The following is a 27539-nucleotide window of genomic DNA, read 5'->3' as shown; positions in this document are numbered from 1 at the left end:
TATTTTTGAATAGAAAACAAAACGATCTCAATTTGCAGATGGTGTGATCCTATGGATAGAAAATCCCGGGCGCGGTGGCTCAAGCCTGTAATCCCAGCACTTTGGGAGGCCGAGACGGGCGGATCACGAGGTCAGGAGATCGAGACCATCCTGGGTAACACAGTGAAACCCCGTCTCTACTAAAAAAAAAAATACAAAAACTTAACCGGGCGAGGTGGCAGGCGCCTGTAGTCCCAGCTACTCGGAAGGCTGAGGCAGGAGAATGGCGTGAACCCGGGAGGCGCAGCTTGCAGTGAGCTGAGATCCGGCCACTGCACTCCAGCCTGGGTGACAGAGCGAGACTCCGTCTCAAAAAAAAAAAAAAAAAAAAAAAGAAAATCCCAAATAATAATTACAAAGGCAAACACACATACATGCTCACAGACCACACACACACACACACACACACACACACACACCCACAGAGTTAATAAGTGAATTTAGCAAACATTCAGCAAACAATCCATTGTGTTAGCAATGAACAATCTGAGAAGAAAATTGACACAATGATTTCATTTATATTAGCATCTATAAGAATAATACACCTGGGAATAAGTTTGTTCAAGAAGCTGCAGTAATTGTACACAGACAACTCCTGAACATTGCTCAAGGTCACGTGGTCCTGCACCCATGGGCAAAGTGATGGTCTGGGCTCAAAACGCAGCCCCGCCCGTCCACACCAACCCATGAAATTGGTAGGAAACCTGACAGCCAAGTGGCGGATTGGCTTTTTTTCTCACTCTTCTTTTTCCTGGTGACCTTCCGTGACCAGGAAGCCAGCTTCCTGGGAAAAAAAGCAAAGTAAGGGAGGAGATTCCCAAACAACCTCCCTCCTTGGGGTCCAGGCAGCGTAGGTCTAGGTCCCCCTAATAACGGAGGTCTCCCCTGAGTGAGCGATGTGAGCACACGAGCAGACCTGCTGGCAAAAGGGGACCAGCCTGGAATACCAGCACTTCGGGAGGCTGAGGCAGGAGGATCACTTGGGCACAGGAATTTGAGACCAGCCTGGGCAACATAGAGACTTTTTTTGTAGAGACCCAGTCTCTACAAAAAAATTAAAAAATAAAAAAAAATTAGCTGGACTTGGTTGAGCCTGGGAGGTCGAGGCTGCAGTGAGCCATGATCGTGCCACTGCACTCCAGCCTGGGTGACGGAGGAAACCAAAATGAAAATCAAAAACAAGGACAGAAGATGCAGAGAAGATCCAGCACCATGCTAACCTCAGAGGAGGCGGCACGGGTTGGTGACCATCCCCTGGAGTTTTTTCTTAAAGACCCTCATTCAGTCCAGGCACGGTGGATCACGCCTATAATCCCAGAGCTTTGGGAGGCCGAGGCTGGTTACCTGGCTTTGAGGTGATTGAATCCCTGCAGCAATGGGGGGCTGGAGTATCCTCAAGGGCAGCCTCTCTTTCAGCCCATTAGCAGCTCATGCATTTTGCTCTTAGATGACTCAGAGGCAGGAAATCAAATCATCTCACTAAAGTCACTAAAAAACTGTCGTTAAACTAGTAAAGATGCTGTGCTTTCGATCAGAGGACAGTGCGTTTCTTCATTCACTGAACCCTGGCTGAGCCCTCCTGCTGTGGGAGGCTGCCCCTACAAGAAACGGAGCTCCTGCCCCCAGGTTCCCCTGAGTAGCTGAGGGACGTGGACAGGAAACCAGGCCTGCAGAGTGGAGGGTTCTGCTGAGAGCAGAGTCATCACCACAGCCCGTCCCCAGGGAGCCCCCCATGGAGGCTGCATAAGCAAACATGGCCCATGGCAGGCAGGATGTCCTCACACAGGCTTGAAGAAGGGGCTGGGGGCTGGGATGCCTGTGCCTTTAACAGGGCGTGTAGCCCACCCCACACCTCACTCTCTTGGGTCTAGCTGCTGAGCTAACTTCTAGAATTCCAGAATCACAAACTCAACTTGGTTTGGAAACACTGCAGCGACTCAGTCACTGGTTCCATGAACTTGGGGTGGGGTCCGAGAATCTGCATTTCTCACAAGTCCGAGATAACGCTGATGCTGGAATCCCAGGGACCATGCTTTGAAGACCCCTGGTCTGGAGGCGAGGTCGAGGGCCAGGAGTCTAAGCAGGCCAGAGCCAGCCTGCTGCCTATTTTTGTAAATCAAGTTTTGTTGGAACACCTCCATGCCCGTTTGTTTACAAATCCTCTCAGGCTGCTTCTGAGCTCCAAGGCCAGGGCTGAGGAGCTGCAACAGAGACTGCTTGGCTGGCAAAGCCTAAATTATTTACTATCTGGTCCTTTACAGAAAGAGTCTGTGGGCACCTGCTCTACGCCATCCTCTCTCCCAGGTTCTGGGGACACCTGGCCACTCCTCCCTTCCACCTCACCCTCAGCTGCCACTGCTGCTTCCCAGACCCCTGAGAAAACACAAGCAACCAAAAGTCACCTTCCCCACACAGGGACACGATCTATGTTCAAAGGCACCTTCCTTCCTGTGGCTACCCAGTGAACCGGCCCCACAGTGTCCATGGCCACGTGGCCACTCCCAGCCCCACAGCCACTCAAGGGCATCCCAAGCCCATTCCTCCTTCTTCAGGAGGCACTGCCAGCTGCACCCAATGAGTTATTATTTCTCTCATCTCCAAATAAAACAAAAAGCACAGTTGCTTTTTTTGTGTGAGACAGAGTCTCACTCTGTCGCCTAGGCTGGAATATAGTGGCGCAATCTCGGCTCACTGCAACCTCCGCCTCCTGGCTTCAAGTGATTCTCATGCCTCAGCCTCCTGAGTACCTGAGATTACAGAAGTGTACCACCACACCTGGCTAATTTTTGTATTTTTAGTAGAGACAGGGTTTCACCATGTTGGCCAGGCTGGTCTAGAACTCCTGACCTCAAGTGACCCGCCCGCCTCGGCCCCCCTAAATGCTGGGATTACAGGTGTGAGCCACCTCACTCGGCCTAAAAAGCACAATATCTTTGACCCACTTTCTTCTCCCCTGTTTCTCACCTTCCATTCACAAGAAAATTCCTCAAAATATTTCCTTCACTTGTCTGCGATTCCTCTCCTTCTTCCGGCTCATAAACCGACTCCAATCAGCCTCTGCCCTCACCACTCCGTGGGAGCTGCTCTTGCCAAGGTCGCGGTCACCTATTTTTTGCTAGGTTAAGCAGTGCCCATTGTATCAGGGCGACAGAGGTGCTGCCTGCAGTTTCCCCAGCATATTAAAACATATGTCCAGAAAATGATTTATACAAGAATGTCCATGGCACTTTAATTCATAATAGGAAAAACTGGAAACATTCAAGCATCTGTCAATACAACAATGGATCAATAAACTGTAATACAGTCATTCCATGGAAAGCCTAAGGGAACGAACTGTTGACACACAAAACAACATGGAAGAATCTCAAAAACATTTTGAATGCAATAGGAGCCATACACAAAAGAGTGTAAGAAAAGAGATGAATAATCATGGTCTGAAGAAATGCAGAGCAGAGAGCCCAGAGGCAAAGACTCACAGGACAGCGGGTCGGTCCCAGGCTGTGGATCCTAATTAAGAAACTCCTGCTGGATTTTGCCCAGCTCCATTTCCAAACTATTTTGGGTCAGTGACTTCTTTATCCCTTCCTTATTCCCTCATTTTGAACTAGAATCACTGTAGTTGTTATTCCATGTCTGTCCCGTCATTTCACATTAGGGGAAGATAAGCTGTTCGTTCAGTTTCACAGGTCGACGGAGGAAAGGGAATTATATCAAGGATCTGTACTTCATGGACACCCTAGAAGCCTCATCCACACCTGGTGTGGATGTTTTAAATGGGATTTTAAACTTTTCATCTGATGTGGTCTATATGACATTTTTCATGTTGAACTAATGCTTTAATGACATGAGATTGGGAAACCTTAAGGGAGAGGGTGAATGCATTTTGCAATTGGGGGAATGTGAATACTGTGGTAGATGGAATTTCTGAAATGGTCCCCCAACATGCCACACCCTTGTCTCCAATGCCCGTTAAAGTGATGAGACACCATTCCTGTGATTATGTTGTTATATGCCAGTTATATGACTTTAAGCTGGTGAGGTTACCTGCATGAACTGGATCTAATCACATCACTCCATACATGACAACTTTCTGGGGCTGGTTGGAGAAGCTGAAGTTAGAGAAGATAGGAGCTTGAGAAGGACTCCATGAGCTGCTATTGGTTGATAAAGGAAAAGACAGATAAGGAGGAAAGCAGGGGACCTCTGAAGTCAGAGTGTCTCCTGGCTGACAGTCAGCAAAGATGAAGGGCCCTCAGTCCCCCACAAACAAGAATAGTAACTCTTTCAATATCTGTAGTGAACTTTGAAACAAATTGCTTGAGCTCTAGAAAAAAACACAGCCCGCCCATTCCTGGATTTTAGCCTCACATGACTCTGATCAGAGAACCCAGCCACTTCATTCCAGACTTCTGTGGTTTCAAACCACTGATTTGTGGTAATGTGATCATTGGCAGCAAGAGAAAACTAGTACAGGTGTCTGTCTCTCCTCTTGAATTTCAATTTCAGATACATGGATGCTAACCCCTCTAACAGAAAAAAAATCAACCAACCAATCAATCAATGAAAAAAAATATTGCCCTCACCTTTATGTGGCTGTTCCAGAGCCCTTGCCACCTGAAGAAGACAATGAGGGATATTTCAGGCACGTAAGGAGTGCGGCTTTACTGTTATCAATCACATTTCTGAAAGAATAAAAATGGCTGAGGTCAAGCCGTGGCTCATGTCTGTAATTGTAGCACTTTGGGAGGCCAAGGCAGGTGGATCACTTGAAGTCAAGAGTTAGAGACCAACAGGGCCAACATGGAGAAAGCTTGTCTCTACTAAAAACACAAAAATTAGCCAGGCATGGTGGCGGGCGCCTATTATTCCAGCTACTCAGGAGGCTGAGGCAGGAGAATCACTTGAACCTAGGAGGTGGAGGTTGCAGTGAGCGGAGATCACGCCATTGCATTCCAGCCCGAGGAATAGAGCAAAAACTCCACCTCAAAAATAAATTAATTAATTAATAAAGATGGTTCATTACTTAACTCCACATATTATTATGTGAAAATGTATCATCTCGATTTTAATAGCAGATTTTTTTAAATTGCTTTTCTTTTGCTCACCAGACAAGGTCTGGTAGCAAATACCGGTCACCAACACAGATGAACCAATTCAAGGAGAGCCATAAACAGGACTACTGTTATGTTTCCCAAAAAAACATCCCTAGAATGCAATCTCTTCTCTACTTGTCACAAAATGAACACAATAGTCCACTATATAAAGTCCCAAACACATGAAAATGTAAATACAATGAAGTCTGCTTTCCAAATATTCATTCTATTCAGACCCAGTCATGGGGACCAGGGATTAGGAAATGACTACAAAGAGGTTCAAGGGAATTTGGGGAAGCGACAAAATGTGCTGAAGTAGAAACTCTGCCGATGGCTGCACAATTCCATAAATCAGCTGAAATCACTGAGTCATACGTTGACAACGGGTGACTTTTATAACAAGTCATTCTTTAAACGAACTTTTGGGTTTCTAGTCCAACATGGAAAGAGCTAGGCAGTCATCACTCGTCCTCACAGCTAGCAAAAGGTTGAAGGAACTGAAAGTCAACCCTTTTAGGATGGACCAGAGAATTGAAGTCACAGGGAAAACTGCCACCCTAAAAATGAGAAAGACAGGCAAACACACAAGGAGTCAGAGCTCACAGGAAGAGAAGTTACTGGGGACAGCAAGTGGGAGAAGAACTTAAATGGTATTGACAGATCACTAGAAGCTGAGGGTGGCCTGGTTAGCGCATTAAAAACTCCTTGAGAACCAGACTAAGGGGGAATCTCACATATTTCCAAGTTTTACTACAATGATCTCAACCAGGTTCTCAAGATGAAGTTCTGAAAACCCCCCTGAGGTTTGGCACTACCAACTTCAGGACTTACATTAAGCTACAGTAACTTAATAGTGAGAAGCTGGTGAAAAGAGAAAACACACACACAAATAGATCCATGGCAAAGAATACAGAGCCCAGAAACAGGCCTACCTACAGTCCATTGATCTTCCATGAAGGTTTAGAGACAACTTAAAGCAGGGAACTTACCCTTTCCAACTAGTGGTGCTACAACAGCTGGATAACCACATGCAAAAAATATATAAATAAATCCCGGTGTGCATGTTATACACTTTATAAAATAAATCTCACATGTAAATGTAAGGTGCAAAACCATAAGAATCCTAGGAGATAACATCGGAGAAAGTCTCAGGGATCTTGGGTTCGATGATGGCTTCTTAGATACAAAACCAAAAGCACAATCTACTAATGAAAAAAAATTAAGTGGAGCCTCGTTCAAATTAAAAACTTCCGCTCTGTGAAAGACACTGTTAAGAGAATGGAAAAAGCAAGTCACAGACTGGCAGAAAATATTTACAAAATAATCTGATGGAAAAACTGCTGTCCAAAATATATGAAGAATTCTGAGAACTAAACAACACAAAGGAAGAAAAAAAAAGAAAAAAAGAAAAAAAGTAGGTGAAAGATCTGTACACCTCATTAATAAGATATACAGATGGCAAATAAGTATATGAAAAAGATGCTCAAAATCATTTGGCGTTAGGGAATTGCACACTAAAACAACAATGAGATATCAGTGGAAACCTATTAGAATGGCTAAAATGCAAAAAGGTGAACACACCAAATGCTCTCAAAGATGAGGAGCAACCAGAACTCTCCATAGCTAGTAGAAATGAAAAGGGTACAGTCACTCTGGAAAACTTAAGTTCACTCAGAATCCTGCACATAAGTAGTTACAGCAATTTTATTCATAATTGCCAAAAGTTGGAAGTACGCAAGACGTCTTTCACCAAGTGAACGAATAAGCAAACTGTGTTGTAGCCCCACAACGAAATCTGATTCAGTGATTCTAAAAAGCAAGCTATGAAGTCATAAGAAGACATGCAGGAACTTAAAATACATAATGCTAGAAAGAAGTTAGTCTGGAAACCTACATACTGTACGATTCCAACTCTAGGACATTCTTGGAAAGTCAAAAAGAGAGAAGTAGTAAAATGATGAGTGGTTGTCAGGACTGGAAGAGAGGAGGACGCACGAAATGGTGAAGCACAGGGAATTTTCAGAAACTATTTTGCATGACACTGTATTGGGGATTTAGGAACTATGTAATTGCCAAAACCCATAATCTGTGAAACTGAAAGAATGAACTCTTGTGTAAACTATAGCCTTTAGTTGATAATGATGTATCAATAGTGGTTCATCAATTGGAAAGAATGGACCACATTAATACAACATACTTATAGGGGAAATTGTGTGCTGGAGGACAGGGGAGCCTAGGAGAACTCTCTGTACTATCCACTCCATTTTTCTGGGAACCTACAACTATTCTAAAAAATGATGTCTATTGGCTGGGCGCGGTGGCTCAACCCTGTAATCCCAGCACTTTGGGAGGCCCAGGTGGGCGGATCACGAGGTCAGGAGATCGAGACCATCCTGGCTAACACGGTGAAATGCCGTCTCTACTAAAAAATACAAAAAAACCACCCAGGCGAGGTGGCGGACGCCTGTAGTCCCAGCTACTCGGGATGCTGAGACAGGAGAATGGCCTAAACCCGTGAGGCGGAGCTTGCAGTGAGCCGAGATCCGGCCACTGCACTCCAGCCTGGGCAACAGAGCGAAACTCTGTCTCAAAAATAATAATAATAATAATAATGTCTATTAATTTTTTTAAATTAGGTTGCAGCAGCCCCATATCAAGGTTTTGGTGGCATCCTGTTAGTGTTAGTTAGTACCTGTGTGGTTAGTACTTGGCATTGAAGTGCACCAACCTGGAGTCAGAGCAGTTGGAGATTTCCAGGCCTGTGCCATTTACCTCGAATCCTGGGGTGCCCCGGAAAACAGCAGGTCAGTTAGGGAGAAGCAGCCTCAGCAATCTAGACAGTGCAGGTTTGTGGTAAGGACAGGTACAAACCATCTGGGTGGGCAGACCTTGGTGAAGACTAGAAAACACTGAGACTCAGCAGCTGCCCCAGTGGAACCCACAAATCAAAGGAGGCGCTGCGAGGAGCTAAGGGCTACTGGATGAGCTCCCTGCCTGCAACACAGAAGCAGCTCCAGAGATTCTGGTAAATAATGTGGGTTTCAATACAGTGTGATCGACTCAAAACAGTAGGGAGAACAAAAAGGAAAAAAAAGGAGAGAGCATGAGAGAGAAAGAAAAAGAAAAGAAAAAAGGAAGAAAGGAAAGGGAGGGAGGGAGAAAGGAAGGGATGGAGGGAGGGAGGGTGGGAGGGAAAGAATAAAGAGAGAGAAAGAGAGTTGGAGGGACGTAGGGAGGGAAGGAAGGAATGCAGGGAGGGAGGGAGGGAGGGAGGGAGGAAGAAAGGGAGGGAGGGAGGGAACAAATATACATGAAGAGGAGAACATCGGGGGAACTTACACCACCAATATTTTCCATTAACAGGAACACGCTAACTAGTGATTAGAGAAAGATGCACTACTGTAAAATCATATACTGTTTCCATGGGATACAACCCCTTCCTCCTCCTCTGAAACACATTCTGTCTCTCGCCCACTGTTGCCAGAGACTCCAGAATCTACCTGGCTGTATGTGGGGGCCTCAGTCCCTGGGTCTGATGTCATCCATTTGCCTTTCTCACTGGACTTCTCTCCTTGCACTTGCTCCCACTCCCACAGGACCTGGTGGGCGGCCACGTGAGAAGGACACAAACAAATCATGCCCCTTTCTTTCTCCCCTTCTCAATGCCTGCAGTAGTGGGTTCCGTGGGGTAGTGGCCTGAGATTTATTCATTATGGGGCCTCTAGCCCAGAGCAGGGCCTGCTACCTAATACTCACCCCATGAAAGCTCAGGGAAAAAAGGCATCCACCACAAGGTCCTGGGGAACCAAGAATTCCACTGTGGCCCATAAATTCTAAGTCCTACAGGATTCTGGAATGGGAGATGGGACAGGCCTTCAAAAGTGGCCACTCTTTTAACCCATTATACTGTCAACTGAGCCATGTTTCCCCATCCTGGACACATCTAGAGGGCACTGCCTAAAACCAGACACATCTCCCCATCCAGGAGAGAGTAGGGGCCTGAGCCTGGGGGATGCAGGGGGACAGGGAGGGGATGAGCCAAGAAAGCTGAAGAGGAGAAAGCAGGTGAAAGGGGACAGCAGGGTGGAAACAGAGAGAAAAGGGGGCAGACAATGGGGGGTGAGAGGGGAAGAGTGAGGAGGGGGATGCAGATCTAGCTACTGAGGAAAAGTCCTGGAGAGAACACTGTCCTCTCCTGAAGTAAAATCACTTCCACCTGACCACGGCACTGCAGGTCGTGGGCAGCACACGCTGGGAATATTTGTTCATTCATTTAACAAATACTTATTTCATATCTGTTTCATGCCAGGCAAGGCCCTGCGATCTTTAGGGACCTTGGCATCTTCCCTTCACATCTGAGTCACAACAGAAAGAAGACTCTCTGACCCTATCGAGCGGGCAATGCCTCGGGATTTTTACCTGTTGGATCCGGCAGCTCTTCATGTCGGCCCACACCGTGTGAGGCTGCTCTTGGTGCACCGAATGGGGAAGTTTCTGCATCAGTGCCTCGGAGAGTCCACCGGAAGCCCTGGACAGTGGGAGTCGGTGGCACCCCAGCGTGGAGGTCGAGAGCACACAACACTGAAGCTCCAGACACCCTCAGGAAGACAGGAAGAGACAATCGGCTGGTGAGAGCCTGAATCACCAGGAACTTTCGCCTGGGTCGAAATAGGATTTGCCTTCAGATTGCCTGTGAGATAAAAGAGAGAAATCAAGGTTAACATTGAGATTTGGGGCTTTGGCAACTTGAAGGATGGAGCTGCCATTTACGGAGACTGGGAAGACCCAGGAAAGAGCAGCTTGAAAGGTGGTGGGGAACTAGAGTTGGTTGGGTTTCTGTCATATGTAATCAACAGTCCTGACCAGACTGGGCAACATAGTAAGACCCCGTCTCTGGAAATGAAAACTGAAAAATTAGACCAGCATGGTGCTGCACACTTGGAGTCTCAGCTACTCTGGAGGCTGAGGCAGGAGGATTCCTTCAGCCTTCAGTTAGAGGTTAGTGAGCTATGATGGCACCACTGCATTCCAGCCTGGGGGGAAAAAAATAAAGAGTCCTGACTAAATACTTGAGTAGCCAGGGAAGTTTTCACAAAGCAAGTAATATTTCAGGCACATCTTAGTGAATGAGAATTCGATTATTTCTGTTAGGGAATTAAGAGAGTGTGGGTGTAGTTAGTTAATGCTTACTGAACTATCTTTGGAATCTCATCTATTGCTCTATCTGGTCTATCTGTACACATATATTCTATATGCTGTCTCGCTGAGCTTTCGCTAGGTTACGCTACAGTAACAAAAGCCCCAAAATCTTAGCGGCTCCACATACAAAGGTTTATTTTTCATTGACATTTCCTCTTATGGCAGGTTGACTGTGACTCTGCTCTATACAAGCTATTTTATTTGTTAGATGGTGAAAACTGTGATACTTGAAGATTGCTGAATATGGTATTAGTATTTTCATTCATTCATTCATTTAACAAATATTGATTCAATATCTCTTTCATGCCAGGCAAGGTCAAGTATTGAGAAGACAGTGGTGAATAAAAGAGACAAAATCTCTAATTTCCAGGAGCTAATATTGAAAATAAGATTAAACACAATCATCATAACAACAACAATGAATATTCATAAATAACAGCTGTAAGACATTTTAGTAAATCTTTTAAATTAGAAAAATATAAAAATTATTACAACAAAAAAGGCCACATGTGATGGCTGATGCCTGTAATCCCAACACTTCGGGATGCCAAGGTGGGAGGACCATTTGAGCCCAGGAATTGGTAACCAGTCGGGGCGCTACAGGAAAACCCTGTCTACAAAGAAATAGAAAATTAGCCGGGCATAGTGGTGCATTCCTGTAGACCCAGCCACTAAGGAGGCTGAGGTGGGAGGACTGCTTCAGCCTGAGAGGTCAAGGCTGTAGACAGCCAGGATCATACCACTGCACTCCAGCCCGGGTGACAGAGCGATACACTGTCTCAAGAAAAAAAAAATACATATATTCGATGTGTCCTCAAACTATTATGTAGAATACTATTATTTACATCACATCACGTGAGCCCTTTCAATGGTTGAACACTTATTTCGGTGCAATCCATACAGCGTTCCTGGGAACTAAGTACACCTAAGAACAATTCAGTATGAAAGAGTTACTGCCTTGACAGGAAGATGCAAAAATTTTTAAAAGACAAATAAATAAATAAAAGAGTGAAAACTGTAGCTCCGTGAGTCTCAAATTATATCTCATTCAACTCACAATGAACATCTAGCAATCATTCTGAACACCATATAATTCACTTAATACATTTTGCCCGAATGCCCAACACATCTGAAGGACCAAAACCCGTATGTAGCCAAGAAACAGACAATCATTTTTATATTATCACCTATGACTTCATCAGCTCTACGCACTTATTTTTTAAATGTTATTCATTTATTTATTCTTTTTACTTTTTGTAGAGATGGGATCTCACTGTTACCCAGATTGATCCAGAAACAGAAACAGACCCACACTAATTTCAGAAATCAGATGACAATACAGTCATTCGATTTATGAAAAAAAGTGCCACACGGTGCAGAAGGAAAAGGATGGTCTTTTCAATAAATGCTGCTGGATCAAGCAGACACATCCATGTAGTAAACAGTGATCATAGCCAAGTGGGGTGGCTCACACCTGTAACCCCAGCACTCTGGGAGGCTAAAGCGGGGAGACTACTTGAGCCCAAGATTTCAAACCAACCTGGGAAACATGTTGAATCCCCATCTCTACAAAAAGTACGAAAATTAGCCACGCATGGTGGCACACGCCTACAGTCGCAGCTACTCAGGAGGCTGAGGTGGGAGGATCGCTTGAACCAGGAAGTGGAGGTTGCAGTGAGCTGACATGCTGCCACCACACTCTAGCCTGGGCAATAGAGTGAGGCCCTGTCTGGAAAAAAAAAAAAAAAAAAAGCAAAAACTAAAATAAAATTGTTATAAGGTTAACACACAAAAATGTGTTCATACTCTTAGGTTAGGCATTGATTTCTTAAACAGGACACAAAAAGTAGTAACCATCAAGGAAAAGATTGATAAAGTATAATTTCATTAAAATTAAGAATCTCAGGCCGGGTGCAGTGGCTCATGCCTATAATCCCAACACTTTGGGAGGCCGAGGCAGGTGTATCGCTTGAGCCTACGAATTCCAGACCAGCCTATGCAACGTGGCAAAACCCCATCTCTACTAAAAATACAGAAAAGAGCTGAGTGTGCTGGTGCTCCCCTGGAGGTCTCAGCTACTTCCGGGCTGAGGCAGGAACATCCCCTAAGCCTTGGGAGGTCAAGGTTGCAGTGAGCTGTGATTGTGCCACTGTACTCCAGCCTGAGCAACAGAGTGAGAGCCTGTCTCAAAAACAAACAAAAAAAGAGAATCTCCATTCATGAAAAAACACCACTAAAAAAGTAAAAAGGCAAGCTACAGATTGAAAAAAGGGAAAAGCAATACATATATATCCTAGAAAGGATGTATATCCAGAATAAAGTATTACAAATCAACAGAAAAATAAGCATATCAGTGAAAACCGGATAAAAAGATTTAACAGGCCCTTCACAAAACAGGACATATAAATGCCAATAGAAGATACTCAGTCTCAATGAAACCACACTGATATGTTACTGCATCCCTACAAGAATGGCAAAATCATTTTTAACTGCCAGGCATCAGCAAGGACGTGGGGTAACAAGAATATCCCTGTTAAATGGTTCAACCATTTTGGGAAAATGTTCAACAATATGTAACACTCAAGTTTTATCATTCATATACATCTGAAATCAACAAGGCCACTCCTACAAATAGACCCCAGTCTAGTCATGCTCTATTTCTTCATCTGTGGTGGCTCACTTGGTAAAAATTCATTCCCTTTTGGATTTTTGGTTTCTTTTTGTTTTTGTTTTTGAGACAGGGTCTCACTCTGCCATCCAGGTGGGAATGCAATGCCATGATCATGGCTCACTGCAATCTCAGCCTCCCGGGCTCTGGTGATCCTCCCACCTCAGCCTACCAGGTAGCTGGGACTACAGGCACACACCACCACACACAGCTAACTTTTGTATTTTTAGTAGAGACAGGGTTTTGCCACATTGCCCAGGCTGGTCTGGAAATCCTGGACTCAAGTGATCTACCCACCCTGGCATCCCAAAGTGCTGGGATTACATGTGTGCTCTACTGCGCCCGGACCACCTGCACTTTTAAAATAGTCAACTTCTTCTGTATACTTCAGTACCTTTTCAAAGATTTCTTTCACACAAAGTTCTCAGAAATCTTAAAGCTAGCATTTCAGCATAGAGAAAAATAACTTCCGGTTCACTGGTGAAGTTTTACTAATAAAATTTAAAAACAAACAGAAAGGATGAACAACACTGTAACCCAAAGAAAAGATACCACTTGAGAAAAGACTTCTTTTCCAGCCGGGCGCGGTGGCTCACGCCTGTAATCCCAGCACTTTGGGAGGCCGAGGCGGGCGGATCACAAGGTCAGGAGATCGAGACCACGGTGAAACCCCGTCTCTACTAAAAAAATACAAAAAATTAGCCGGGCGCGGTTGTGGGTGCCTGTAGTCCCAGCTACTCGGGAGGCTGAGGCAGGAGAATGGCGTGAACCCGGGAGGCGGAGCTTGCAGTGAGCCGAGATCGCGCCACTGCACTCCAGCCTGGGCGACAGAGCGAGACTCCGTCTCAAAAAAAAAAAAAAAAAAAAAAAAAAAAAAAAAAAAAGACTTCTTTTCCAAAGCAGCTCCAGCAGCAACAGACAGGAGGAAAGCGAGGAAACCATGTCAAACGTCCTGGTTAACACTTCAGTGAAAGGAAGCCAAATGAGATGATCTAAGAAGCCAGAAAGACAGACAGACAGACAGACAGACAGACAGACACAGGGAAATCACAGCAACTCTTTGCAGTGCAAACACCAACCCCACAGTCCATCCTACTGGAAATTCTGCGGTTAATTTGAGGCTTGCCCCGCTAGTCATGAGGTGATTCGGTGATGGCCACAAACGCTCCTCATGTGCATCCTGGACCTGGCACACCTGGCTTGCCCATCGCCAGCCTGGAGGCACCGCCAGGAGCAGAATCCCGGAGGCCAATAAAGACTCCAACTTTGCAAGCAGAGGGAACCCATTCTGGCCTCGAAGGTGGGGTCCGGGGTCAGTGTCCTCTACAGGATATAGGAGGACGTGCCCCCGAAGCTGCTCCCTCCCTCCACCGCCTGCCATGCCACAGAACACCCGCCAGCGACTTTCTTCCCCAGCGCGCACCAGAGGTGGGCTGCGGGCGGCAGCAGCAGGGGAACAATCGAGCTCAGGGAACTCAGGCCCCGGCCGTGCACCCCCCACACCCACCACCCCTCGCGCAACAAAACTTGCCACCGCCAAGCCTCAACCCAGCTGTGCGCCCCCGAGTCCCGGATTCACCGCCCGCCCAGCCGGGGCGTCCTCACCTCGGAAAGGCTGGGTGGACTTCGCGGTAACTTCCCATCCAGAGAGCAGCCGGCAGCCGCGCCGCCCCGCCTCGGCCCCACTCCTAGAGCAGCAGGTCGCCAGTCCCGCGTTCGAAAAGCGCCATGCTCACTCAGAAGCTCAGGCAGCCTCGCGACCCTCACCTACCCCTCCCAGTACCGCCGCGGTCTCAACCGCCAGCCAGCCCCGCGCCCGCCCACGACTGGCTCCTCAGAATCGCGTCAGAACCCAAGGCGCAGGCGCGGCGGGGTCTTAAAGGGACCGGGCCGCTTCTACTGCATAATGGTTCCAGCCCCTTAGGGGCCTCGCGGGCCGAGAAAAGGAGTAACGGAGGGGATGGACCCAGTGCAGCAGGGATGGGGAAATCCCTCTCTCCTCTCCGCCTCTCTTTCAAAGCACCAGCCCTCCACTCTGCAAATCGCTGATTTTCCCGGCCACTTGAACCGCCCCTGCCAGGTTAAAGAGGCAGGAGACACACCCCCTCGGGGCCCCAAGCGACCCCGCGCTTAGAACTGCAGGCCTCGCGCTGCCGCCCCGCCCCGGAGTCTGACTTCCAGGCCCGGGCACGCGGTGCAGACGCCCAGGCTTCAGAAGGCAGCCCCCAGCTCCCCCGACAGGTCGCCTTAGGTCACTCGCAAAAAGAATAACCAACGTGTCAATGGCACTTGTAGTTATTTTCCAATTTAAATTTATAACAGATTCTGCAGATGGGCTTCCACTGAAATAAGCCTTTGAGAAAAAGAAAAACCTTTTTTTAAAACAAGAATTGGAAATACCAGGAAATAGTAAATAAAGCCATGCCGTCCACCCAACTAAACTTTGAAAATTTGGTGTTTTATCTAAGGCAAATGTTTCCATAACTTTAGGTCATGCCATTATTTAAAATCAATTTCAATTAACAATTTCATTGCAACTGAATCTATCGTGTATAAGCAAACAAAGATACATCCCTGATCATCTACCTCTCCCCTCCTATATTCCATCCATCAGCAAGTCCTACTGGTTTTTACTTTCCAAATTTTCCTTGAATGTGTCCTCTTCTGTCTCTTCTATCAGCACCCTAGTCAGGCTACCTTCACCTGGGGAGTGGGGGTGGAGGGACTACTGACCTAGTCTTCTTGTGGTTTACCCATATCCCCTTTATGGCCTCTCTAATCTCGACACAACTGGCAGAGTGGTTTTTCAAAATATAATGTGACCCTGTCACTTCCCAGCCTAAACCACTTAAACGCCTTCCCATTCTCTTAGACGAAACCTCCTAGCTAACCAAGCCTTGAATGGCCTTTTCTAAAGGAGGAACAATATTTCTTGACACATGAAAAAGACAGAAAATTCACATTCCAGTGTCCCTAAGCAAAGTTTGACTGGAACCCACACCCCTCTGTTCATGCGCTGTTTCGGGCTGCTTTCTCACTACCCCAGCAGAGCCAAGTAGCTGCAACAGAGACTGTGTGGCCGGTAAAGCCGGAAATATTTACCATTTGGGCTCTTTACAAAAAACAATTTGCCAACCTCTGACCTACTTCATGAAATCTGTACCTTTTGTTGTTCGCAGATTCCTTTGAGAACTGGACGAGGACACCAGCTCCTCTCCTTGGAAAAATATGAGCCTGAGCGTGCACACAAATGCACGCAGACTTTTGCACAGATTCAGGGATTCAAGGACTGCTCAAAGCCCATCCATTCACACGAAGGTTAGGTGAGAGGGAGAGTCAGAGTTGAAGGCCCTGGTTTTACACAGGGGGAAACGTGATTCCAGAAAGGGGGAGCTACTGGCCCTAGGACACACAGCAAGCCCCAGGACAAGGGGTGGCACAGGGAGAGTACCTGATGCTGGAGCTCCTGCAGCTGCTGCCGAGCCTCCAGCCATGAGCGCTCCAGCTCCTGCAGCCCAGTTCGCAGCTCCCTGGCCTCCTTGCCCATGGCTGTCCATGCCTCCTCTAGGAGTGCCAGCTTCTGCTCCTTGTCCTCACTGGCAAGCTTCAGGCTGGAGAGGGCAGAGGTCAGCCCTGGGTCCTGGGAGTAGTCAGTGGCTCTACACAAAAGCTGCCTCCTCCAGTAGAGGGTCAGGCACTGCCTGCCTGTGCAGCCTCTCCCAAGAACTGAGCCCTCCGGGGCTGGGGCCCAGGCTCTCGGCTGGGAGGGGTAGACCAGTGACTCCAGGAGGGGACCTGGTTTCCAGGGTGATGAGGCGGGTGGGTCTGAGTCTGGACCCAACCCTGCCCGCTACCCCTCTGCCCCTTTCCCCAATCAACAGGGAGGAAACCTTCCTAAAATGAGCCAGTTGCCAGGCTCTGCTTAGGAGACAGAGGATCCGTATCTGGGCAATTTCGCCAGAACCTTGGGGTTGAAGTTAGATTTCAGGGATGGGATTCCATGAGGACTCAGGGCTGGTCCCCCCACGACACCCCACCTGATGTGCTCACTCTGCCTTTTTCACAGCGGCCCGAAGTTTCTCCTTGGAGCTCCACAGGGCCTCGCTCTCCTTGGCGCCGTCGCCCAGACTGCCCTGCAGCTTGCCTGACTCCTGGCGCTGCACCTCCCGCCCTCCTGGCTCTCATGCAGCTCTATGCGGATGGTCCCAGCTCAATCTCAATACCTTCCACTATCCTGTCCCTATTTCTATGGGTGGGGAAATGAAGGCACAGACACCTGGGGTAGCATCACCAGTAAGTGACCAAGATTAGATTCTAACCCAGGAAATATAACCCCAGAGTCAGTGTTCTAGTAACGCACGCGCACAACGAGTAATTGTGTGTGGCTCTGCTTCCACCAGCCCCAACCCCGAAACACCAGAGAGCTGAGTGTTATTAGATTGATGGGGAGTTTGTTGGAGTTTTACATAAGTTTCTGATGCGCTGCAGACTTTTGAGCAGCACTCACAGTTCCCTCCAGTTCAGCATGGGAGGCTGGCTCCGGCCTGGTTTCCACCTCCTGGAGTTCATAAAGCCTAATTCCTCCCACCCAGCCTGGAGGTGGCATTCCTGTCTGATGGATGGGCAGCTCCAGGGAAGATGGGGAGCGTATGGCTGAAGGAGAAGGGCTGTCTGTGTGTGTGGAGAAGAATTTGGGAGGGCCCAGGCCAGCAGCCTCTGACTGTAGGAGCCACCTTGAAAGGCATCTTTTCCCTTGGGAGCACCCCTTGGCTCATCTGTGGCTCACACAATCTCTCGAAACTTTTACTGCGGCCCAGTGGGGTTGGGGCTGCTCCCCGGCCTTGTGGATGGGGACCTTTGTCCAGCAAAGGGGCCCTAATTTTCCAGTGGAATCGGACAAGAGGAATGCCTTCTAGTGACCTAAGAAGAAGCAGACAGAAGGCTCAGAAAGGCCAGGAAGGCAACTCCTCCTCCTGACTGAAGACTTGTTTTGAGCAGGAACTCCCCTCTAAAGGTGAACACTGAGGGGTGGGAGGAGCTCCAGAAGCACCTGGACCCTGGTCACCCTTTCAAGGCAAAAGTCCGTAGGACCCTTATTTGAAGGCATTGACTAAGCTCCAGAAAGGAGGTTCCAGGCCACTTCCTCCAGCCCTGGAGTGCACTCAGCCATGGCAGCTTGTGCAGGACAAAGATGAGCCCCCTGGAGTGACTCCGCCTCCCTGGAAATGGAACCAGCTGACAGCCTCAGCCCCTTGGACAGGGTGCCCAGGGGTGGAGCAGCTGAGCCGGGCCCCCTGAGCTGGCTGGAAGTGCCGGTCTTAGGGCACAGGCTGCTAGATTCTTGCTGCTCCTTTATAGAAGGGGTACTGGGGTGCAGAGAGGGTGGGGCATTGGCCCAGGGCCCCATAGAGGGGCAGCCGTGAAGCCAGGATGAGTACCCGCCTCCTGACTCACCAGCCCTGACTCTTTCTATTTCATCTGACTCTGCAGAGCTGCACACAGTGGTCTCTGCAGGCACTTAGTTGTACAGGAACAGCTCCTCCCTCAGACTCAGAGTGAGGACAATGTGCTCTTTATCTGGGGGAGGTGAGGGTTAGTGTGTGAAAAGAAGCAAACTAACTCTAATCAATATCTCTGTACTTGGACAGAAACCAAAGTTTACAAGAAACCATGAACTTGGGGTAAAGTAGGAAATTACAATTGTTTGCAGGCTGCATGCTTGCTTTTCTATGTCATCTAAGAGAACCAAGGAAAATCATGTTTCTTATGTACATATCCAAAAACGGTGTTTCCACCCTGAGAACGCACCTCCTCTACCTCCAACGTCAGAGAGCACCTGGACCAGGCACCCGGCATAGCCCTCTGACATCATAACCCAGTTTTTGACAAAGAAACACATCCTGGAGCTCCTCCCAATGACTGTGCACAGTGAAGATGCTAATGCGTGGCTGCTGCTGGACACGTGGGGGATTCCTGATGGACAGCATGCTCTGGGAAGAACCAATGGCCTTGATGGACTTAGCTTGAACGACAGGGTTGTTAGGAATCTCCATCAGACCCCCACCCTTCTCCAGCACTTGTGGTGAGATTGGCATAGCGGACTGACGGTGTCTGCAGCCTCACCCGGCCTCCTGCGCACTTTTCTGCCTCTTGCCTCTCCCCTAGACTCCGCCACCTGCACCTCACACTACACACCTACAAACATAAGGACATTTTGGTAAGAAACTGCCACACATCATCACTGTTTTTTACTCACATCCACTCATGCTCAATATCTCTAGTTCTCCATTATTTGCCTTTTAAAATAGCAACAAGAAAACCCAGTTCAGCCCTAACTCTATGGTGAGCCATGTGAGTTCAGAGCTGATCATCAAATCAAAACTACTGGTAATTCTGGACTGGGGCTCTTCTCCCAGAGTTGTCAGGTCAGGGCTCTCCTGGTTTTCATTAGGAGAGGGAGGACCCTATTATCATGTCCCCTCATCTGTAGCAAACTTTGAGGTGGGATGCCTGAGGAGAGAGCAGAGCCCAGGGCAGATGTGAGACCCTTGGAGGAGTTTAGTGTTGATGGCAGCATTTGGAAAATATAATATTTTGTTATGTGATTTTCTCATTAAAATTACTAAGCAATTAGTGTTTTCTTTCTCTTTTACATATTTGAAAAAATAGAACTCTACATTTGCCAAACTTTAAGAGATATGAAGGGAGGAATAGAAAACAATGAAAAAATGAGGAGATTTCAACACCTCACCTTCAATAATGTATAGAACACTCACAGAAAGATTCTCAGGAAGCCCGTGGACTGAAGCACTGTTGAACAAACGGACCTAATAGACATCTACAGAACATCCCAACCCAGAGCAGCGTAATATGCCTGCTTCCTGAGCACACCATAAATGTTCTTCATGATAAGTTATATATTAGAAAAAATGACTCTCGGCATTTAAAAAAGTAATGACAAGCATTCTGTACGTTTTTCAAAAATGGGTGAAGCGCCAACCTTCTAAATTCTTTCTAAGAGGCTACAATTACCTTATCAGAAGTAATAGACAATGGCGAAAGAAGAAAATTAAACTTCAGACAAATTTTCTTAGTACATATGAATAAACTACTCCCAAATAATAGTCAAATTCTATAAGACTTTAAAAGGATCATACAACATGACAAACTCAAATTGATTTTTGAGATGCACTGATTATTCAACATCTTCAAATCAGTAAGTTAGGAGTGCTAAATTAAGAGAATAAAGGAAGGCTGGGCGCAGTGGCTCAAGCCTGTAATCCCAGTACTTTGGGAGGCCGAGACGGGCGGATCACGAGGTCAGGAGATCGAGACCATCCTGGCTAACACGGTGAAACTCTGTCTCTACTAAAACATAGAAAAAACTAGCTGGGCACCTGTAGTCCCAGCTACTCAGGAAGCTGAGGCAGGAGAATGGCATAAACCCGAGAGGCAGAGCTTGCAGTGAGCTGAGATCTTGCCACTGCACTCCAGCCTGGGCGACAGAGCAATACTCCGTCTCAAAAAAAAAAAAAAAAAAAAAGGAGAATAAAGGAAAAAATCCATTAACTTCTGATCAGACACAGAAAATAACGTTTTAAAATTTCAAGATTTCATAATAAAAACTCTAAAAAGGAGGAATGCGGCTCCTTCCGCGAATCGCAGCCTCTGGCACCAGGGTCGCTCCGTCCATGACTTCCTACAGTTATTTCCAGTCGTCGGCTATGTCGTCTGTCGGAGGCCTGGGCGGCGGCTCGGTGCGTTTTGGGCCGGGGGTCGCCTTTCGCGCGCCCAGCATGCACGGGGGCTCCGGCGGCCGCTGTGTGTCCGTGTCCTCTTCCCGCTTCGTGTCTTCGTCCTCCTCCGGGGGCTATGGCGGCGGCTACGGCGGCGTCCTAGCCACGTCCGACGGGCTGCTGGTGGGCAACGAGAAGCTCACCATGCAGAACCTCAAGGACCGCCCGGCCTCCTATCTGGACAAGGTGCAAGCCCTGGAGGCGGCCAACGGCGAGCTGGAGGTGAAAATCCGCGACTGGTACCAGAAGCAGGGGCCCGGGCCCTCCCGCGACTACAGCCACTACTACACCACCATCCAGGACCTGTGGGACAACATTCTTGGTGCCACCATTGAGAACTCCAGGATTGTCCTGCAGATCGACAATGCCCGTCTGGCTGCAGATGACTTCCAAACCAAGTTTGAGACGGAGCAGGCTCTGCGTATGAGCGTGGAGGCCGACATCAACGGCCTGCGCAGGGTGCTGGAGGAGTTGACCCTGGCCAGGACTGACCTGGAGATGCAGATCGAGGGCCTGAAGGAAGAGCTGGCCTACCTGAAGAAGAACCATGAGGAGGAAATCAGTGTGCTGAGGGGCCTAGTGGGAGGCCAGGTCAGTGTGGAGGTGGATTCAGCACCAGGCACTGATCTCGCCAAGATCCTGAATGACATGCGAAGCCAATACCAGGTCATGGCCGAGCAGAACCGGAAGGATGCTGAAGCCTGGTTCACCAGCCGGACTGAAGAATCGAACCGGGAGCTGTCTGGCCACACGGAGCAGCTCCAGATAAGCAGGTCCTAGGTCACTGACCTGCGGCGCACCCTCCAGGGTCTTGAGATTGAGCTGCAGTCCCAGCTGAGCATGAAAGCTGCTTTGGACGACACACTGGCAGAAACCGAGGCGCGCTTTGGAGCCCAGCTGGCGCATATCAGGGACTGATCAGTGGTGTTGAAGCCCAGCTAGGCGATGTGCGAGCTGATAGTGAGCGGCAGAATCAGGAGTACCAGCGGCTGATGGGCATCAAGTCGCGGCTGGAGCAGGAGATTGCCACCTACCGCAGCCCGCTCGAGGGCCAGGAAGATCACTACAACAACCTGTCTGCCTCCAAGGTCCTCTGAGGCAGCAGGCTCTGGGGGCTTCTGCTGTCCTTCGGAGGGTGTCTCCTGGGTAAGGGGATGGGAAGGAAGGGACCCTAACCCTGGCTCTTCCCCTGACCTTCCAATAAAATTTTATGGTCCAAGGAGGGGGGGGAAGGAGGAATGCAAGACTATAACCTGTACATAATAAAAGTCGTTATTTAAAGCCACACTTTTATCATACTTAAGAGCTAAAAGTTAAAACATTTTGCTATAGTATTTGTAGAAATGCCAGAATAAACTTGATGACATTTTACTGCCAGATTTCACAATAATCACAAAAGCAGAGTAATAAAATCAGGATAGTATTGGCCTAAATGTGTAGAATGAGCTGAAAAATAAACTGATATATTGACGGCAAACTGATTTTCATCATGAGAACCAACAATACACAGTGGATAAACCAAAGTCTCTCCCTAAGAGGGTGTTAGAAAAACTGAATCTACACATGCAAAGAATTGAGAATTTTAGGTGAGAATAAACACAAAAATCCCTCTGAATGGGCTAAATATTTCAATATATGGCTTGCAATTGCAAAATTTCCCCCACCCAAAACATAATATTAACTATGGTTTCCTCTATTTCACATTAAAAGAACAGATAACAAAAGCAGAATTGAACAAGTGGAACTACATCACAACCAAAATATTCTGCTAAGCGTAGAAAAAAGTCCAGCCTACAGAACGGGAGAATTTAATAGCAAGCCATGCATCTGAAAATGTGTTAATATCCACAAAACGCACGCAACTTCTACAAGTCATTAGCCAAATCATATTTGCCCGATTGGATAGTGGTCAGTTTTTCACCTTAAAAATTTAATCACATAGATTTCATGTTAAAGGTTCTTCTCTATTGGTAATGGGAAGCTTCATGGTACACTTGGTTATGGTAGACTTTGGAGTTCGTCCACCCAACACTAATATGGCTGGTGCTGTGAATTTACCTAAGACATGTTATTAACCCTGTCACTAGCTGACTCTAGGTTAGCTAGATTGTCAATGATAAAATGGCTGGTCCTGATTCCATCAGCAGAACTGGAAAAAGTGAAATTCCATGGTGATTCAGCAGCTTCGCCTCTCTCTGGGACTTCCAGCCTGTACTTATTGATGGATGATCTTATGGACATTGGATATTCCTAGACATCTCCAAAAACTTTTATCCTCTACGTCTCACAGAAAAGTGGCATGTCCATCTGTAGCTTGGTCAGCCCTGAATAACAGACAGAAAGAGAATCTAAAATATAATAATATTTATTCTAGGATGTGTATTGCATTTGAAATATGTATGGGTGCATTCAGGTTGGAAAAGGAAGATAAAGAATTAAGGAAAAATGAGGAGGGTTACATCAGCTGTTTTAAGACAATTATCCTGGGCTAGAAGGATCAGTATCAGGGGTGTCACAGGTGTAAGGTTGAACAAGCAGTTGCTGGGCAGATGTACTTGGAGAAGTTATTCTTTTAAGGTATGGTGGCCTCCGTGCAAGGCTGTGGTTGTGCAGAGTCTATTTATGGTAGTTCCTGTTATGAGGACTATGTGTGTTAGAACCCTCCTTCATGGCCTTCCCCAGCTTCATTCATTAGGGTTTTAACACAAGTGGCTCCATCTTGATTCTAATAAATTTCACGAGCTCTTTTCAACACTACTTCTGAAGCAGATGACTCTGACAGTTTGAACAGGGTTAATTCCACATCCACATCCCATTTTGATCAAATTGGTTTCTCCCCTTTGAACAGGTGTCCTGCCCCTCCACGTCTGTGGATATTTCTTGTTGGGTGTGACGAGAGACTGAGAAAAGAAATAAGACACAGAGACAAAGTATAGAGAATGAACAGTGGGCCCAGGAGACCGGCGCTCAGCGTACGGAGGACCTGCACCAGCACCGGTCTCTGAGTTCCCTCAGTATTTATTGATCATGATTTTCACTATCTCAGCAAGAGGAATGCAGCAGGAGACCAGGGTGATAGTGAGGAGAAGGTAGCAAGGAAACATGCCAGCAAAGGAATCTGCATCAGAAATAAGTTCAAGGGAAAGTCTTATGCCTGGATGTGCACGTAGGCCAGATTTATGCTTCTCTCCACCCAAACATCTCAGTAGAGTAAAGAATAACAAAGCAGCATTGCTGCCAACATGTCTCTCCTCCTGCCACAGGACGGTTTTTCTCCTATCTCAGAATTGAACAAACGTACAATTGGGTTTTATACCGAAACATTCCATTCCCAAGGGGAGGCAGGAGACAGAGGCCTTCCTCTTATCTCAACTGCAAGAGGCCTTCCTCTTTTACTAATCCTCCTCACACAGCCCCTTCACGGGTTGTGGGCTCGAGGATGGTCAGGTCTTTCCCTTCCCACGAGGCCATATCTCAGGCTATCACATGGGGAGAAACCTTGGACAATACCCGGCTTTCCTGGGCAGAGGTCCCTGCAGCTTTCCGCAGTGCACTGTGCCCCTGGTTTATCGAGAATGGAGAATGGCGATGACTTTTACCAAGCATACTGCCTGTAATCATTTTGTTAACAAGGCACATCCTGCACAGCCCTAGTTCCCTTCAACCTTGATTCCATACAACACATGTTTTTGTGAGCTCAGGTTGGGGCAAAGTTACAGATTAACAGCATCTCAGGACAAAACAATTGTTCAGGGTACAGGTCACCATGAAGTTTCTTGTGTCTTCCTTTTCTACATAGACACAGTAACACTCTGATGTCTCTTTCTTTTCCCTACACCCCTTCACTACTAACGGCCAATCGCATTCCCAGATGATCCTACACACAACACACTGGAGGGTTCTGAGCAAACGGGGAGAGAAGGAAGTCCCATCAGCCTCTCCCCTGTGGCTGCAGGAGCCACAGCCTGAGCCCCACCTGAGCTCCAAGAAAATGTCGCGAGCCCTGGAATGTAGACCACAGAGGCCATTTGTTTCTTTTTCAGGAAGCAGGAAAAGCAAATGAAAATGAAGAACAAACACTACAAAGTAAGAACGTGGCCTGCGAGCAAAAAGAGCACCAGGTCAGTGTTGATGCTGATTGACTTTAGTGTCAGGAGAAGGGTCAGACATGAAACCCGTGAGGTTCTGCATGACACTGACCCTGGTCCAGGCTCTCTATTGGCTGTGATCAAACTTCCTAAAGACTGTTCTGTTCAGGAAATCTCACTGAGGTTTCTGTCCTGGGAGTGACTGGAGAAGACTCACCAGGCATCCCTGAGCTTCCTCAGGACTCTGATCCTGGTGCCCATGGTTGAGCACGCTTCCTCTATCTGCATTTTGTGCATATGAGATTATGAAAATGATTTTTAATAATATGCAGAAATGACATTAGTAAGCATAGAGGCTAAACTTAGAGAGGTTACCTAGAGAAATTGTCAGAAGAAGATGAAGTCCCACATCCTGACAGGAAATCAGCCTGGGTTCTGCACCTGTCTCCTGGGCTGACTCTGTTCAGTGGGTCCTGAGAGCCCCCTGCCGCTGATTTCCCCTGAGTGTTCCTGCAGGGAGGTTTGTGTCTGGGCTCACACTGCCTTCCTCTCACTGTGTCTCTTGCACAGTAATTCACAGCCATGTCCTCAGCTCTCAGGCTGTTCATTTGCACATACAGCATGGTCTCGGTATTGTCTCTGGAGATGGTGAATTGGCCCTTGATAGAATCTGGGTAGTCTGTGCTAACACCACTACTAATATGTGAGACACACTCCAGCCCCTTTCCTGGAGCCTGGAAGTCCCAGTTCATCCAGGAGCTACTGATGGTGAATCCAGATGCTGCACAGGAGAGTCTCAGGGACCCCCCAGGTTGCACCAAGCCTCCCCCAGACTCCACCCGCTGCACCTCACACCGGACACCTGCAAAAACAAACAAACAAACAAAACAAACAAACAAAAAACCTGGTCAGAGACTGCCACACATATCCACTGTTTATCTCACCCTTATCCACTCACACTCAATTTTTCTATTTCTCTGGGAATTACCTTTCAAAATAGCAACAAGGAAAACCCAGCTCAGCCACGACTCCATGGTGAGTCCTCTGTTCCGTCCTGATCACCAAATGAAAACACCTGAAAATCCCAGGGCTGGTGCTCCCCTCCCAGAGCTACAGGGATAGGGCTGGGCTGGTTTTCATCAGCAGAGGGAGGCCTCTATTTGCATGTCTCCTACTACACAGCAAGCTCTGGGGTGAGACGCCTGAGGAGAGAGTGGGGCTCAGAGCATGTGGCAGTGTCCTGGGGGAGATTTGTGATATTGATAGCATTTTGGAAATTGTGGTTTCTTATCGTAAGTTTGTTCTGTAGTAAACACTTAAAGCCTATAAAACTTATAATTTTATAATGCTTATTGAAAAGTTTTATTGAGGTACAATAGATCAACATAAACTGCAAATATTTAAAGTTAGCATCAAACATGTTTTATTTTTACAGATGCAGAGAAAGCAGGGTATGTAGTATCAATGTCATTTCCATGTTACAGATGAGATATTACCAGCAAAATCACAGACGGGTTGCACAATGTCCCCAGAGCTCACATTTGGTCAGAGTGAGCCTGGGTATCTGGGCCTGTGATTCTCACCCCTGGACCTGACTGCTCCCTGACCCGAGCCTGGCACACAGGTGGTTGCACCTAGTGAGGTTTGCAGAACTTTTTCTTGGTAATGAGAACATGGTGTGATGTGTATGCACTGTTGTGATTACCTAACAAATGTAAAGAAAAGCTTGTTTCCTACAGTTTCATTTTCTTAGGTGTCATACATTTCTCACGTTAGTGTCCATCTTTCCATTAACCTTTATAGAGCAAATTATCTATCCACTTATTTGCAACACCCTTTTTGAAGCATTATTGCTATGTATTAAATATTGCATAATTTAAGTGCGCAGTGTAATGCACACTGAAGCTGAGCATGATGCTGCGTACACGTAGTCCCAGCTACACGTGGCAGAGGGAGGAGGATTACTGGAGACCCAGGGTCTGAGGCTGCAGAGAGTTATGATCTCACCACTGAGCTCCAGCCTGGATGACAAAGCAAGACCACGTCTCTAGAGGAAAACACATGTAATTTCACATGTGCTCACCTGTGCATCCAATATAACAATCCAGATAACGATGAATTACGCTTAAAAGCTTCCCTGTCTTCCTGTGATTCCTGTGTCCCAGTCATTTTCCTCTCTCCATACTGAGTCAATCTCTCATCTTTGTTACCTCAGATCTATTTTTCAAGATTTTGTTGAAGTGAAATCTTACAGTTTCCATTTCATTTGTGTGGCTTCTCGGTCAGTATAATTACCTATGAGTCAGTAATTTGGTTGTGAACAAAGAATGTGTTGATTCTCATGAGGAACAGTATTCCAGTTAATGAGTGCCTCCCTACAATTTATTTATAAATCTCCTAGATATTTGTGTTCTTTGCAGTTTCTGAGTGTGAAAAATATAGCTTCTACTTGGCCTGGAGATGTAGGCATCCCATAAAAATTATATGATTTTTACAACAACTAACCTTACTGAGCTGCAAATCAGCACATTTTCTTCATTTTCTTTAATACATGAGTTTATTGATGTTATAGGACAAAAAGGAGACTTTACATCTTGAGAAAGTCAGTGACTTTCAGGGATAAACAGGAAGAGAATATGACCTTATCTGGGGCAGT

General features: G+C 47.0%; 1 long non-coding RNA gene and 1 pseudogene across 3 annotated transcripts in view; one reads left to right on the top strand and one right to left on the bottom strand.

Moving 5' to 3' along the window:
* Window positions 1-14827, bottom strand: part of LOC114675795 (uncharacterized) — a 32004-nt gene extending 17177 nt beyond the window's left edge. For both annotated transcript variants that reach the window (XR_013407373.1, XR_013407374.1), the window contains exons 1-3: window positions 14605-14827; window positions 9552-9822; window positions 4623-4721 (exon numbers count right to left, since the gene is read on the bottom strand). This is a non-coding gene — a long non-coding RNA (uncharacterized LOC114675795). The remainder of the gene's footprint in view (window positions 1-4622; window positions 4722-9551; window positions 9823-14604) is intronic.
* A 5863-nt stretch (window positions 14828-20690) lies between these two features.
* Window positions 20691-22016, top strand: LOC698425 (keratin, type I cytoskeletal 19 pseudogene; annotated as a pseudogene). Its single transcript, XR_010456.5, has one exon. The product of XR_010456.5 is annotated as a keratin, type I cytoskeletal 19 pseudogene (transcript).
* The last annotated feature ends 5523 nt before the right edge of the window (window positions 22017-27539 follow it).

The sequence above is a fragment of the Macaca mulatta genome, chromosome 1 (genome assembly GCF_049350105.2).
Source record: "Macaca mulatta isolate MMU2019108-1 chromosome 1, T2T-MMU8v2.0, whole genome shotgun sequence".
Classification (NCBI taxonomy): domain Eukaryota; kingdom Metazoa; phylum Chordata; class Mammalia; order Primates; family Cercopithecidae; genus Macaca; species Macaca mulatta.
This window is presented reverse-complemented; position numbering and strand designations above follow the sequence as displayed.